Below are 16,273 nucleotides of genomic sequence, written 5' to 3' on the forward strand. Positions count from 1 at the left end.
GCTGGAGTGATGGCAAATGTGGCATTAACGGGAAACCGCCATAAGGAAAGCTCCTGTGTGAGGGAAGCTGACTAATGAACTAGCAGAGAGGGAATGCTTTATTGCAAACCCATGAGGATTCTGTGAACAAGAGTGCAGTAAATTTTCAAGCTCCCCACATGCTTATTTACACAGATGGCAGGCATGGAGAGACTATGTTTTCTGTCTATTCTCCTGCATCTGTTATCTGTTTCATACAATAGCTGAACTAATGAAGCTTGAGATTAAATTACCTCTTATCCACTGTGTTCGCTTGGAATTATGTTATTTGGTTGTTTGGCTCTGGAAGTAAAAAATATATTGTCATGTTATAATATATGGAAGCCTGAATCAGCCTCATAACAAACAGTGCTGGCTTATAAAATACTGTCCTTTGCTGCAACACCTACTATCTGAAAGCTAACTGAATGGCATTTTTCTCCAGAGGAAAATTGCAAATTCTTTTCTATGTGTCCCCATCCCTAGTCCTAGCCTTCATGGGACACAGTCCTGGCCCTGGTAGTCAAAGCAAGTCGCTGGAATAACTAACGCACTGAAAGACCAGTGAGATTCTGCCCCCAGCTAAAAGCAGGCTGTGCCAGACCCTGCACCCAGCAGCTGTGGACCTAGATGAAAAGTGACTGACTTTACTCCTCCTGCCCATCTGATGAGAAGCCAAGCCCAGCTGGTCTTGGCTTCGCAGCCATGTAAAATTAAAGTTATTGCATCTGAGCTGAGGGGAGGCTATGAGCATCCTCAGGGTCCAGCATGAAGCAGCAGTTTGCTTACAGCAGACATCCCCCTTGTTAGCAGGTGCTCCCTGCAGGTGACCTGGAAGCTGACAGTTCCTTGTTGCTCCCAGGTCACTTCATTTCTATCCATGCCTGTCTTGCAAGTGTGTGTTTAGGCAAGGAGGTCAGAGGGGATGTTGCAGCAGCCAGACCCCGCTAGAGTTAATGGGAGCCAAACTGGGTCTTGGTGGTTATTGTAGTTACACATTCAGCTAAACTGATTTTGGCTGAAGCTTCCTCCTGGCTCCCATTCCCCTCCCACAAGGGACACATGGTCTGATTGACAAGGTACCCTCCTTTATACGGAGACCCTCCTGGGAGCAGACAGCACTGGTGTAAAAGCTGTGCAAGGATGCTGGGGCTTTTGATCTGCTGCTCCTTTGCCTCTTCAACACCCACTCAGGCTCAGCTTCAGTCCGCTTGACCTGCATTCACCCTCCTAATGGGAAATGTGTCTTTCACCCCTTGTGGGACTCACAGTATCCAAAAGAGTGGTGAGATGGGGAACACAAAAACATTCTCTGCCGAGCTCAACAAATCCTTTGAGCAACCCATGTCTCTGGGTTCACTGACTACTGTTGTTACAAGCATGTGAGGAGGCAAAAAGTGTCCACTAATACAAAGGAAGCTTTGTCCAAGGAGCTTTTATCCTGCTGCTGTGACTGCCATGGCCATGACCCTTATTGGGTCTGAAAGTGCAGAAAGGTAATCAAGACTGGAGTTGAAATTTTCCATCTGCTACAGCCAGTCACCCTTGCCCTAGGTGCAGAATGAGTTCGTCTGTGTAAATGTGAGGTTTTTGTTAGGCAGCAATGGGGACAAAGTAGGCTAGAAAGTTTAGTTGCTGACAAGTGGAGTATTAGAGTGTTTGAAACTTTTTGCACACGAAGTCAGGTTCCCTGAGAAATCATGAATGATATCAAAACTGACAATTTTGATATTTCTGAGAGGAAACGTTTCTGTTGGGGAATGTAGGCGGGTGCTGTTCACAGGACAGAAACTGTATCGGGTGGTTCATCCATCACCTGCCACTTGCTTGGAGTTCACATTTGGATCAGGTACCTAGCTGCAACTTGGTGCGAGTGCCCTAAGTGCAGGTTTGTGCAGGATGCCGGAGTGGTCCCCTTCCAGTCTTTCTGTTTGACAGAGTTTTCCACTATATAGTGAAAATTATGGCAGCACAGACAGTATAATGTGGTATTCAGGGCTGAGAGCAAGGACCAGTCCCCTCTCCAGTGCACAGAGAAACATCTCAGTTTCATCTTGACCCTAGACAATCTTTTTTTTTTTTTTTTTTTAAATAAATCATCAGTCAGCTGAGGAAGAAACAGTTACCCAGAAAAGCTATTTATTTTCTGGTGGCAGGACACATTGTGCTGGTTTTATACAGAAAATCTGCTGAGCACAAAGCTGAAAGTTGTTGTTTTCACCGGGTGTGTTTTACTAGCCAACGGCCAAGGCAAGTTGATGCTGAATTGGCCCAGTAAGCAACTACCAAAAGTCCCCAAACACATTTATAGGGTATGTCTGACTGACTCCCATTGTTTCTGCACAGAGGGCAGTCATGTGCTTGAGCCTCAAGACCTTTTATAGAGGAAACAATAAAATAAGTCTTTGAGGAAAGAACATTGCGTATCCTCTGCAACAGCCCATGCTACCTCTCCTTCTCAGATGGGAGTTGCCTGCTGAGATGAAAATATGCTGTATATGGAGCGCAAAATCCACTGTAGATTAGAGCTACACGGGCAACGAGCTTCCTTGTCTTTCATCATCTTTATTTATTGGTTTCCTTTACATTTGGTGAATGACTGTAAATATTTATCCCTAGATTAGTGAATTAAGGTTGCTAGCACAAGGACTGTTGCATCCTTAACAGTACTTGTTCTGATCAAAGGAGAAGTATGTTCTTAATTTGAGCTATGCGGAGGTTGTGTCCCAGTGAAATCAAGACATCTTCTTGTTTGCTCATGAGTTGGGCTGCTAGGATGACTGAAACTCCTGATTAATCTCATGTTTCATTACTACACATTTTGAAACTTTTTGCCTTTTGCTAACTGTAATTTTTGTACCTTCTGCTTCCAACCTCAGGACTGTGCTCTTTCTTTCAGTTCCAAGAATAGGTGCAGCCTCCATTAGAAATCTGTTCCACAGAGAGGTGCTTGCAAACTTTGGTCAAAACACCTCTCTGTCTTCCCTTAAAGGAAATAAATACAGCGAGTTTCTTCAGTTATTCCAAGGCATATTTCATGGACTTCATTTTTTTCTGTTCTGTTTTTGAACCTTTAAAATTTTAACTTTGAAGTGCAGACACAAAAACTTGCTAATGTATTGCAAATCTGGTCTTGTCACTGCACGCAGCATTGGTATTCTATTACTTTTTCAGGGTCAAATTTTACTTATTACAGTTCTAGCATTACATTATAAACATAAACTCAGTTGGTAGTTTGCCATTACTATGCTGCTATTTTCCAATGTCATGAACTTCAGCATACAGCCCCCCTCTTATATGTGACCTCTCATCTTCGCTTTTAGTTTTTCTTCCTTTATGAAAGCAGATCTTTAAATTCCACTGACTTTAGCAAGTGACCCAGTTCACCCTATCTAACCAATCTTCCTCATTTACTGTCTCACCAATTTTTGTGTCATCTGCAAATACTCTCAGCACTGATTTTCTGTTTTCTTCCAGATCACCAATAAAGATATTTAATGGCAGGAACATCTCTCTACAGGAATGAAAGTGTTTGGTTGATGTTTCCCTTGTATATTATTTTTATGATGAATTCTGAACATGCTTGTGTTTATCATAGTGGTAGTTTATACAATCAAAATATTGCATAGAGCAAAATTAAATTTTTCACAGATCTCTCTTGTCCAGTCCAACCAAGCTCGTTTTCTGTTGGAGGGAAGCTATGTTAGGGTTGTGGCTTTTACTAGGTTGTTTCTTGTCAAACCAACTTAGTTAAAGCCACAACCCTAACCTTTGTCCTACCGAAGTTTCAGCCTCAAGGTACACTCAAAACATGCTCAACAACAGCTTTGAAATGTATTTGATCTCAGCTTTCTGTTAGCATAACCATTGCTACATCTTTGGGTCAGCTGGCTGGTTGCTGTCTTAAACATCCAAAATGGGAAGAAGGCGAAATAAAAGTCTTGAAGAGGAGATCTGTGGCACGACATGCTTCTCTGTTGCCTTTTGACACTTCTAATTATGCATTTGAAATCATAGGAATGTTGAAAACTTAAGCAGCTGCTGTTCCAAACAGCTGCAGACCAGTGCATGGGAACAGCGAGGCTCTGGGAATTCGTTACAGCAGAGGAAAAACTTCATCTGGCTTCTCTTCACACTAATGGCTGGTATGCTGACTGTAAAGCTTCAACTTACAGATGTTCCTAGGACATCCCCTGAAGCTGTCTGCCAGGAACTTGCAGGCCCAGTGTTTACAGCTGGATGAAGCCTGTCTGTGAAAGCACCTGAACTTTACAGAATGAGGATGGTATGGATGTGTCCTGAGGTGACACACCTTGTTTCTGTAGACCGCACGCTGAGACACAGCAGCAAAAAGCTACAGCTTCTGATGTGTGGCAGCAGCAACAGGGACCCCAGGGAGCTGTGTGTGTTTGCAGCTTTTCTGGATCCAGGCAGGAGCACTGTCTCCTTGCAGAGCCCAGGATGAGCAACTTTTTAGCACATCTGAGGGAGCTGTGATGTGGGAGATCCTGGTTTTTAAAGTCTTCCTGAGCCAATACTTTTATGTGCCTGAAGATTTGATCAGCAGGGGAGCCTGCAATGGGAGATGCTGTGCTCCACGCCCATGCTGGAAAAGATGCATCCCAACCCCAGGCTGCCACCATGGTGCACACAGGTGTTAATCCAGAGCCTTCCTGCTCTTCCCCAGGGGCCATTAGTTAGCTATGACTCCTACAGAGTAAAACCAATTTGAGGAAGGAAGGCTAGCAAAGGAGCTGGCTGTCCTTATCACTGCTTTAATTGAGCAAATAATCCTGAAGACCTCTATAGCTCAAGCCAGGAACAGAGCTGCTTTTGATCTAGGGAGACTAGTCTACCTCAGTAACAGCTTAGAAGGGGAAGTATATTGTTTTATAAGCAGATCCAGCTACTGCTACTTTGGAAGGGAAAGAAGAAGGCAACTTGGAATGCCAGAAATTTGGGAGAGAAGGCAGGTGACAGTGACCTTGTAACAAATCCAGGTGCTCTTTGAACCTGCTTGCCTGTGTAGTGCTGAGCTGTGATCCCTCCGGATGGATCCCAAAAGCACAGCTATAGGCTTGTCGTCAGGCAAAACATCCATGGACAACGCCAAAGCAGTGGCCGTTGCTGATGACTGAGGAAGTAAAAATGTGTGCAATTTTAATAAAAGAAGGAATTTCATTGTCTCAGTGAAGGACTTGCCACTTTCCCCCTGTGCCACCACTGTATAAGCTTGTGAATAAGGAATAATTTGCCTCTGAATTGACAATTTTGGGAATGCTTGTCTTCGATGATCTCAGCTTACTCTCTGTTTAGCCGTTTTATGATTGAAAATGCCACCTTCTGTATGAAATAATATCAGATATTATTTCAAATGTCAACGGTATCTGGCTTATAAAATAACAGCTGGAATCTGAATCTCTAGACAGTTCAGAACTGGAGCTGGTCAGGAGTTTTTTAATGGATAGAAAGAGACTTCACTGAAGATATTTTGTTCAACTGTGGGAAGCTCAGAATTCATTTGAAAAAAATGACATATTTTAGAATAAATGACATCTTATTAGACAAAATTATTTTTTTCCATTGAAAAGAAAAAGAATATTGCCATAGCTAACATCTTCCTTTCAAAGTCAGGTCTTGGCAAAGTTATAGTACTTAGTGGAAAGCTGACAAGCAATCAAAACCCTAACCCGTGTCTATTTGTTTGACCCTGCGTGCGGTCCTAGCAACTACTGAGAAATAACACTTAACATGTTTCTGAAATGATGGTGTTAACTCCAATGTCCTGTCTAATTTCCTTTGTGTGCGTACGTTTCCCCCCCATAAAGATTGGAGGAATACTGCGTGGTAACTGATGAGCTGTGCTATCATTCATTATTGTTGTTCACTCTTAATAGCCTTTACATGCTATATGGCACTGGGTGTTATTTATTAACATAGAATCATAGAATGCTTTGAGATGGAAGGGACCTTTAAAGGTCATCTAGTCCAACCCCTCAAATCATGATTCATATGAAATTGCTATCTCTGAGATCTGAAGAGAGACCTAAAATGATGTGTTGAACATGATTTCTACCTCAAATACGAAGTCATGCAACTTTGAAGAGGCAGCTGAATAAAACTGAACAGCAATTCATAAGATTCAGAAGCTTGCCCTTTTCCCATTTTGTTAAATGAGAAACAAAACCATAAGTGCTTTACAATGTATTTTTTCTTGAAATTCAATCCATGTTCACAAAAAAAGCTTTGCAAAGCTTTGAATAATTTTGAATGAAGCTTCAGGTGTTCATCTAGGTATCCTTTGGATGAGAAGTGCATGACTGTAAGTTCCCAATTTGAAAACTGTTCTGATAACAGTGCAGGGGTTTATTTCTGACAAACGTCTGTGTGTGCATCCTTTTACAGTATCCTTTTCAGTCTCCAGCTCGACTCTTCTAGCCAGCTGCTGATGATTCTATTTCCATCACATCTGAAGCAATGTGTGTGATTCCTCCCTAATACACTTCCTTCATCATCTTTGCGACCCTTCACGGGACTCCCTCCAGTATGTCCATGCCTTCTCTACTGGGGAGCCCAGTGCTGGACACAGCACTCACCAGACTGAGCGGAGGGGAAGGATCACCTCCCTTGATCTGCTAGCAATGCTCTCTGCCTAATGCAGCCCAGGATGCTGCTGGCCACCTTTGCTGCAAGGGGTCAATCCTGGCTCTTGTTCAGCTTGTCCACCAGGATCCCCAGACTGCTTTCCAGTTGATCGGCCCCCAGCCTGTACTGGTGGTGGGGGCATCCACCCCCAGGTGCAGGACATTGCATTTCCCTTTGTTGAACTGCCTGGGGTTCCTGTCAGCCCATTTCTCCAGCCCATCAAGGACTCTCTGGTGGCCCAATCCTCTGGTGTATCAGCTGCTCCTCCCAGTGCAAACGTGCTGAGGGTGCACTCTGTCCCATCATCCAGATCATTAATGAAGATGTCAAAAAGTAACTGGCCCTATTATCAACCTTGGGGTGCACCACTGGTCACTGCCCTCCAGCTGGACTTTGTGCTGCTAACCACAACCCTTTTAGCCTGACAGTTCAGCCACTTTTCAATCTACCTCACACCCACTTATCTAGTCCATACTTCATCAATTTGTCAATAAGGATGTTACAGAAGACAGTAGCAAAAGCCCTGCTGAAGTTGAGATAGACAGCAGGTAGGTATTCAAGTAGGTGAATTCAAAACACTGATTTGCTTGACTGATGGTAGCCCAGCAGACTTTGCCTGGGGCAGTTAAAGATGTGCTCACAAAAATCTCACTGCTGACAGTGCCCACAGTTGCAACCCGAAGCAAAAAGGCTGTCAAAAGCAAGTAAGGACTAGAAACATATTCAGTAACCTCAGACCTTTACAGAGTGTAGGTAACTGAAACAAATGTCTTGTCTTTCTTGAGGAATTCAGTCCTCAATCTTCTCACTCCACATTTACAAAAGGGTAACTGAGAGCCAAATGTTGTTTGCAGCAGAGACGGAGAAAGAAAATCAGCCTGTCTTGCACTCAGTTGTATCTGAGGATGAAAACTATTGGGCTGCAGTTCTTTAATGAGATTTGTTTTTATGAAATTTTCGTGTGCTGCTATTATAGCAGGTAATCCTTGCTGAGGGTTGTGATGCTGCCCTTCTCACCCAGCACCTCCCCTCCACCAGCTCTTCCCATCTCTTGAGCAGCAATGGTTCTTGTCAAGTATAAATGCCTTTTTTATGATGCTATAGAAATCCAATAATAATAAAGAGCTGTGGAGAGAAAAATCTCTCCACCCCCACCATGAAGACTGAAAACTATTTGAGGGAGGGAGGGAAAAAGTAAATTGTTAGCTATGAGGCTTTTGATGCTTTTGCATTTTCAAGTGAATAATATAGATCTTCCTGCACACTCTGGAGCTGTGTAGCAACGTCTTCATTGCTCACACAACTTCTGAAGCTGCTTTTATGGAACAGAACAAAAAGGAAAAATAGAGTCGTCGATAAATTACTGCGGAGAGCGATCAAGCCTTTGTGAGTGGCTCAGAGAGATCTTCCAGCCACCAAAGTTGGTGCCTAAACACTGCACAGGGTTATCTACAGTAACAACCCCAAACCAGCCTGCAAAACCTCGGCATGCTTTCATCTCCCTCTAGAACTATGCTTGATCATGATGCATGATGAAAACAGCCTGCTTTGTGGGTGTACCAGGTCTGCAGGCCCTGCTGATGAACTGTGGGGCAGAAGTAAACATCAGGTTAGATTTTTTTGTCTGTGTTTTCCAGACTTCCTTGTCTGTGACAGTTTATAACGACTGTTGTATTCTCAAGAGCTGAAGACCGTTTAAAAGCACTGGTTATATTTTGAGCACATAATCCATCATGGGCCTGAAATACCATAAGCCAAGGTAGACCAGAGAAGGACTTGATGATTGATTTTTTTCTTCTGCACCTTTTGAAGCCTCCCTGGGCTCCCAGGGCTCCTCTTACCATCCGGGCAGCATGGCCCTTGCGAGATTTCTCTTTCCTGCAGACCCTGAGGCAGAGCCAGTACAGCCCAGAGGAGCAGGTCGTGCAGAGCTGCACACGGTGGGTGACACAGATGGGGCTGGGTAGCAAACGCCTGTTAGCAAGTGTCTGGAAGAGGCAAAGGCTTGATCCTGCTGTCAGCATTAGCAGAGGTAACACTGCCCCAGTACTTTGCTGGCCTCAAAGGGGTCCTGTGAATACCTACAAATGCTGGGCAGCTGCTTCAAGGCTGGGGGAAAAAGGCATTACAGATTTGAGGTGAAGGTGGTTGCAGCGAGAACAGGGAGGCACTGTCTCGATCCACAAACTAAATGCTACAGCACAGAGCATTGCCGCAGGGACTCGGAAGGCTTTTTACAGCTGCAATTTAAACAGCAGAGGAGCTCCATCCCTTTCAAGATAAAAAGTTTTGACAACATTTCTTTTTCTGTGTCTGATAGCATAATTCACTTATTGCTCTGATGCAAAACACTGGATCAGTGAGTACTGGCACCTGCTAAAAATGAGTGGTGCAAGAAACAGCAATCCCCTTGTGCCATGCCTGTTTGCAGTGGTGCAGACAGACTCTGCACACATACATATACTCACATGCATGATTGCTCTTTCTTCTAACAAATGCAATCATCTAATTAAAAATGCTACTTGGCAAAGCAAACAGAAGAGGCAGTGTGGTGTGGGGACCAGAGACCTGGTTTGCAAGCCTGAAGATCCAGTTCTTCCAGGGGTTAGCAGAGTGACACTGGGTAAGTCACCGCAGCGTGCTGCACTCCTGGTGCCCTCTGTAATTAAATCGCTGGCTCCTCAGAGCAGGGGCTGCCTGTGTACATCTTTGAACAATGAGGTTTTGATCTCGTTTGAGGTCCCTTGGCACTGCATTAATACTATTATATTAATCATATTATATGATTTACTGCCACATCACCAGGACAGTTTTTAAGAAGAATGACGCTGCGATGAAGGGACAGAGCTGAGGATGGGAAGTTAAAACTTCTAGTCCAGATTTCTGTTATAATTTTGAGCTTAGCATTTATTCCTTCCACTGGTGTAAAACCCTGGATTGCACAGGTTAGCCATCCGTGAGCTAAGATTTGTAGGAATTCTCTTTAGATTGCTCCGTTGGTTGCTGTTATTTATTTTGTCTCTGACTGTGACACAGATAATCCATTTAAGCTTATGTTATCATGTTCAGAAAGAGGCTACATAACGAAGGCACTATAAATCTCTGTTCATAAGCAAATGGTATTCTCCCAGGGGTTTGAAGCTGAGAATGAACAGGCTGTTCAGCCACAGCGGGGAAGAGAGGGCAGTTGAAGAGAGGACCCACTTGGCAGCTCTTGGCACATAGGAGAACAGAGATTTCACTGTCCCTGTTTTGGGTTGACACATGCAGCTGAACTTCAACCTGTCATTTCCTTTGTCATCTACGATGGCATCTGTGCTAGAAGAGTAGGGACAGCAAATCCCACCACCCCAGGAGCTCTCACACAGCCACCTCTGCTCTCCTAGCACCCCCTAATATAGCAAGCCCAGAAATACTTGTCTGAACAAGCATGATTGATTACCTGTGGATGTACCGTAATTAAATCATGCTCAGCACGTTGGCTGAGGCTCTGGTCCATAACTCTCTACAATGTCTGCAGGCCAGCGTATTCTTCAGCACAGCCCAGCATTAGCCCTCTGCTCAAGGGGAGGCAGCTGGAGGATGCTGCAGTCAGGAGGCAGTGTGGGCACAGCATCTTTGGTTGGGGGGAGAGAAAAGGGAGTTTTGGCCTTGGAGCCAGACAACAATCCCTGACATATTTTGTTTGGCAGTATCAGTGAGGCAGTTGTGGAGGAGGTTCTCCATTAGCGAGAGGCTCCAGGTGAAGGCTGGAAGGGAAAATTGCAACTGGGCTGATTTTCAGGAGTTGCTCTGTAGACTCTGTGTTGGGGTATTGGAAAAGCCTACCTGGGTCACCCTCACATAGGCCTCAGTGTAATTGCTGCAGCAGTTTGATAAAGCCCACTTGTGGAAGTGAAAGCAAAGAGGAAAGCAAACCATGCAAATAAATGGCTTCCGGGAGCTTGGCCTCACCTTCTGCATGGAGCCCTTGCCTTGTGCTGAAGCAAAATGGCACAGGAACGTAAACGGGTGGATAACAGCTCTCCTTCCCCATTCCAGGTCTGAGTCTAAAATCACTCCCTTGTTTGCTGTACCCTGCTGTCTCCTCCATTCCTTGTCTTTCTCTCACACAATTCCTGTAGCCTTTCCCTTTTCTTGCTTCATGATCTCAGCTCAAGCCGTGATTTAGATACTGCATGATTGCCTCCTGTTTGCTGTTCAGGAAAACAAAGCTGAAATGTGCTTTGTTGCAGCTTTCCAGCAGTGGCAGCACTTTATCCTGGTTACAGCAGGGTGGGATAAGAATGGTGACAGTCATTTGACCTTCAGCACGTTCTTCATTTACTGTGATGAGACTAGTGCTCCATATGAGATACATACTGATACCTCTCTCCATCTTAAGTTTTAATGGGTAGTGCAAGACAGATGTCTCTAAGCAATGCAATCCTTGCTTTTCTTCACTGACATGGAAGGAATATTGCATTATATGGTGTATCTTAATTCATGTGCAGACTGATGTCACAAACTATAGCTGCTACTTTCTTCTATTCGCTTGGAAACACTGCTAGACAAAGAGTGACAGCTTGCTGTAATCTCCCTGCACTATCTTCCATACATAGGGATGATTGAAATGACCTTGTCAGTGGTTTATGATAGTTTTTCTGATGAGTCTGTTAATTGGACGACACAGATTATCCTTTAAACAAAGTACTGCTTTGCAAAGTATTCTTCTGTTGAGAACACAAAGCCATACACCACATCATTGCACCTTGTGCTCCACCAGCTCTATGTGGAGCATCTTGGAAACTCAGGAGTTAATTGCTGGTAATTCAAGATTCATTAAAGCGGAAATAGTAAAGAAAGATCCTAACTTTATATTCTGGTGGTGAGAAGAAACTAGCTCTGTCCTATAAAGTAGAAATTTGTTTGAAACTCCCAGTAAGAATCCCAGATCTACTAGACAGCACAACCAGTCCTTGTTCTCTGCATTTCCTTACTCTCTTCCCTTTTCTTGTGTCTTTTTCTGTACAGGAGAGACCCCCAACCTCACACTATGCTCTTCTTTGAATGTTGGGGATCTGGGTTTGAATACCCCCAGACAGAAGAGTGGACCAAATGGGGGATGCCACATCTGGGACAGGGACTCAGTGCAAGGCAAGTGGGGACTTCTAAGATGGGTAAGACATTGCCTCTGCGGTTTAAGAACTTCAGGGCCAGGCAGCAGCTGGCTGCAGAATCAGTTATAGACTGAGACTGGGCTCTAGTTCCCACTTGAGTGGCACTCTAGATGCTGAGATCTTCCTTGAATTCATTTGCAAGCATTGAGTTTTTTTTAAACAAACAGCTCTTTTTGTTAGCCTTCCAGATCGGCGAGTTGTTGTCCTTTCCAAACCAGCCAGGCTAAATGCTGGATTCCTCTGACAGTCCGTACATGAAACCTGAAGGAACTATCAAGCTGTAGTTTGAGGAAGCTGAGCCCTGAGAATAACAGCTCTGAATTTCTTTAAAATAATGTGCTCTTTTTTTCCTCTTAAGTCTAAAAGTTCTCCACCTGCAAAGCCAGAATGATACAAGTTCATATACCATATGATGAAATGGAGATTTGTTGTTTGGTGGTCATTTCTAGTCAGATCTTGAAAGTCTTATTCTGTGGGGAAAGTCTTATACTGAAAAAACAAAACAAACTTGTCATTGGAAACTAAAATCCAAACATTCTGAAATTATTTTTATTTCCACCCAGTGAACAATCTCAGAAAAATGTCTGGGAAAAGATATGAACAGCTCAGCCTCCTGATGCTGAGGAGTGTAGGGATATCTGCCTTTCAGTGTGAGAAACGGGAACCTTGGTAGTAAAGTGGATGTACAGTCTCTCCAGGGATGCTCTGCTCTGACTTACAGTGGTTTAAAAATCCTGAAGAAAGAACTCTTACTCCTAAAGAAAGTCTCTATTTGATCCCTTTGTCCTGTTAGTATGATCTGAAGGTGTTTGGTCCCCACCTAATCCTTCTGCTGACACCATCTAGCTTGATGTGGAGGCCAGAACTCAGAATACAGATGTGTGATTTGATTTCCCATAGCTAAGTAACTATGAATTAATGTCATTGTATGATTAGTAAGTAACTCTCAGCTGGTAATGGCTTCTTGGAAAGGTAGGCTTAGTAACTCATCCCATTTTGCTATTTGCATGGCTGCACCAATAAAAGGTGTCTGTCCAGATTCATAGCTAAGAAGTCCATTGCCCAGTTCATTCAAAGCTGTTCCAGTGTGCAGCCCAATATCCTTGCAGATATGCAGGGGTAGAGATTTCACATCTTTATGGGCCTTTATCCCATTAAACAAAAATACAGAGAATTTTTCCTCTTATTACTAATGTGCTTTAGAGAAGTTACAGTTTGTCCCTGAAGTGTGCAATTGAGAAATCACGTATTAAACATTATTAGATTAGTGTTATTGTGCATTTAAGCTCTTGCAGAATATTAAGTTAACTTGTGCTGATGTTGCCATACACACTTAATGTACAAAGGTTAGTTTTGAGTATTCCCAAAATGAAGAGTCATGTTTGTTTCAGGAATGTAATAAATCCATAAATGTCTGGTTTATAAGCCTGCTTCTTATGATGGATAGCAAAAAGTGCTTTAAGTGTCAGCCCCGAAGTGGCATGCAGTGAATATACTCTCTTCTAATCTAGTGAGATAAACCCGTCACAGGGTGGGATGCTTGAAACTCCAAGGAGCTTAATTGTACTTTGCAGCTGGATGTCGGCAAGGAGAGCACTGAGTGTCTTTGTTCCATGCTTTCTTGCCTCTCTTCCCTGTTTCTGCTTGTCTTTGTGGGGATCCCAGAGAGGCAATTCCCAAGACTTTGGGGAAGACAAGGCTGTCTCATGATGCATTATGGATTCAGCTGCTGTGCCTCTGTTCTAGTGGGCCCTACTACCTTATCTTTTAATACAGATAGAGATATATATAGTTGATTTGTGGAAGCCCTGTCATGTTTAATTGGCATAAATTTATTTTTTTTCCTGGATGCTGAACCTTTCAGGTTTGGTTGGTGGGCTTTTTCAGTTTTCATAGCTGCCTTCTGTGCATCTCAGAACGTTTTCCTGTTTGCAGAAGAGTTTTGTGATCCAGTGGAAGGATATTGTTTTGAGAGGGATACAGATATCTTATATATTGAAACTAATAATTGTGTAGCTCAGATCATTTACCTTCGATGTCTGAGAACACTGTAAAATGTCCCTGGCTGCCCCAGTTTACCTGAGTGCATGTTCTTTGTAGTAATTTATCGGGAGATGTTAATGCGTGCCTTGCTCCAGAGGCTCTCCTAGGTGAAAAAACTTAACTTTGATACAAGTCCAAAGATAGCTCATTCTATATGAGTGGCTATTCTGTATGATCACAGTGGCTAACAAGGCATCAACTGCAACCAGACAACTGTGAAAGAATATTCCTGTCCAAGGCAGATGGAAAACACCAGTGTGCAGAAAGGCTGAGTCGTTTTGGAAATACTCTTTAAGCACCAAGTAGTATGTGCTGTCTTTTTTTTTAATAAGCGTAGCCGCTAGCAATACTTAATTTTCATAGCATCAGTTTACCATTACCAGATTTGAGGGCCAGTTGCTTAGATCTTTGCCAGAGCTGGCTGTGCAACTAAGAAATGGTGGAGAAGGCTACGGCAATCATGAAATTACACAGGGCATGAGCTGAAGGTGTGAAATGAGTTTTCAAAGACCCCTTAATTTTGGCCCACTCTAACAAGGGAAAAGTCAGACTTGGCAAACTGATTTTCTTTTACCGGAGGGCTTATGTGGACTGGGTTTGGATACAATGGAAAAAAACCTGTAGTCAGCGCAAGGCTGACTGTGTAAAGGTGCCTACACCAATTAATTAACAATTTATCTCACAGCTTTTAGAGGAGTTGACATAACATTACTGAATCTGAATATTGAAACTGCATCAGATTGTCCCAGTGGAGTAATTGAGGAAGTAGTATCAGCCACTGTGGGAATTTCATCTCAAGACGTGACAGGAAGTCTTAGTGGAATTACCCTTGGTTGTGGCAGTGTCCAGATGGCTCTGGGCCACGGGAAGCGCTTTCTGGGGAGTTTGCAGAACTGAGGAGTTTCACAGAAAACTGAAGGCTGGCACAGTGATCCCTGCTAGGTACAGAAATTCCCGCCAGACCTTATTTTTATATACTTGGAAGATCTATCAGGTTAGATACCTTCCTTCCCTGTCATTCTGTGTGCCTCCTTCAGTGATTTGCTTTGGAATCTGCTTTAAGATATGAGCAAACAAAACTTGCTGTGAAGTGGAGCAGAGCTGGAGCTGTACCTTATCAGCTACTCCACAGGAAACGCCCATGGCACGGAGGAGTCTGTGGTAAACATGAGGTAATTTACATTCCCATGAGGACCTCGCTAGGGACCCTAGTACACACTAAAAACCAAGCTGCAAAACGTTTCGTATTTCTCTTGCCCAATGCTGGTAATCAGAGCACGCTCTGCAGAACTGGAGAGGTGGCTTTCACCCTTCTCAGACCCTGGAAAGAATGATACGAAGGCTTCTCTCCTGCTTGATAAGTGGTCCCGCCATTAAGCTGCGACACCAAAGTTGCATCCTCCTGCCTTTAGGAGACAAGCGCAGTACTTTGTCAGGAGCTTAGTCCTACCAAAGGTGATACGCAGTGACCAAAGCCCGCTCTTCAGAAGACTTCTGGTTGAACCAAGAGAGAGAACGTGCTGCTCGGGCCGGGCCAGTTCTGCTTCTGTGCGTGTCCGCGGCTCTTGGCAGCTGGAGAACTTAAAACAGCAGAGAGCACGAGCTTAGATGGCACTTGAACGCAGCATTGCACTGATCACAATTTGGACGTAGAGACCTTGGTTCTGTCCACACCCTGCTGGAGGTACGTACCGTATTGTATTGTACCCTTAGGTGTTGTTTCTAGTAACTTATTCATGTATGTACATATAGTTATATAGGTACTTAAAAGCATGATCTAAGTAAATGAAGTTTCTGTAGAAGGATAACCTGTCCAAGACTGACACCTACTGAGCCACACACAGTAGTGGCTAGCATTTTACAGCACCGGTATCTCTGTGACTACGGCAGTTCAATGCTAGCGTGCCTAGGGACCCCTGCAAAACAAAAGGCAGAGCTCTGTGAAAATCAGCAAATACACCAGCCTAGTGGAAAGCTGGTTTGAGGCACCGTTGGTAGAGAGAAACAGAGCTAGTGGCTCCTTTTCCCTGGGGGACAGGTATCTGCTCTGGGTTTGCTTCAACATTTCACAGAGTCCTTCTGCCCCAGGGACAGCCGACATCCCATTCCCGTTTTGCACAAGCAACAATCACTTCACAGCGAAGCGAAGCTGGTGTGAAACACAGAAACTAATAACCCACTTAACCCTCACTGAAGTAATTTTGAAAGCAGCAAGGGAGTGGAAATTCAATTCCCCCCCCCCCCCTTTTTTTTTTCCACAGCAGATGGGAAGTTCAGTCTGAATGCACCGAAGGAGGAGGAAATAGATTTTGCTAAAAGTTGCCGGGTTCGTGGTCTGGTGAGGCTGAACTCACAATGCTTCAAGTGCTGGTACAACATTACCATTACCCCTGAGAAAGATAGCTGAG

Source organism: Nipponia nippon, unplaced genomic scaffold (assembly GCF_047370975.1).
Source record: "Nipponia nippon isolate SJK-2023a ecotype South Korea unplaced genomic scaffold, ASM4737097v1 scaffold_39, whole genome shotgun sequence".
NCBI classification, from domain to species: Eukaryota; Metazoa; Chordata; class Aves; order Pelecaniformes; family Threskiornithidae; genus Nipponia; species Nipponia nippon.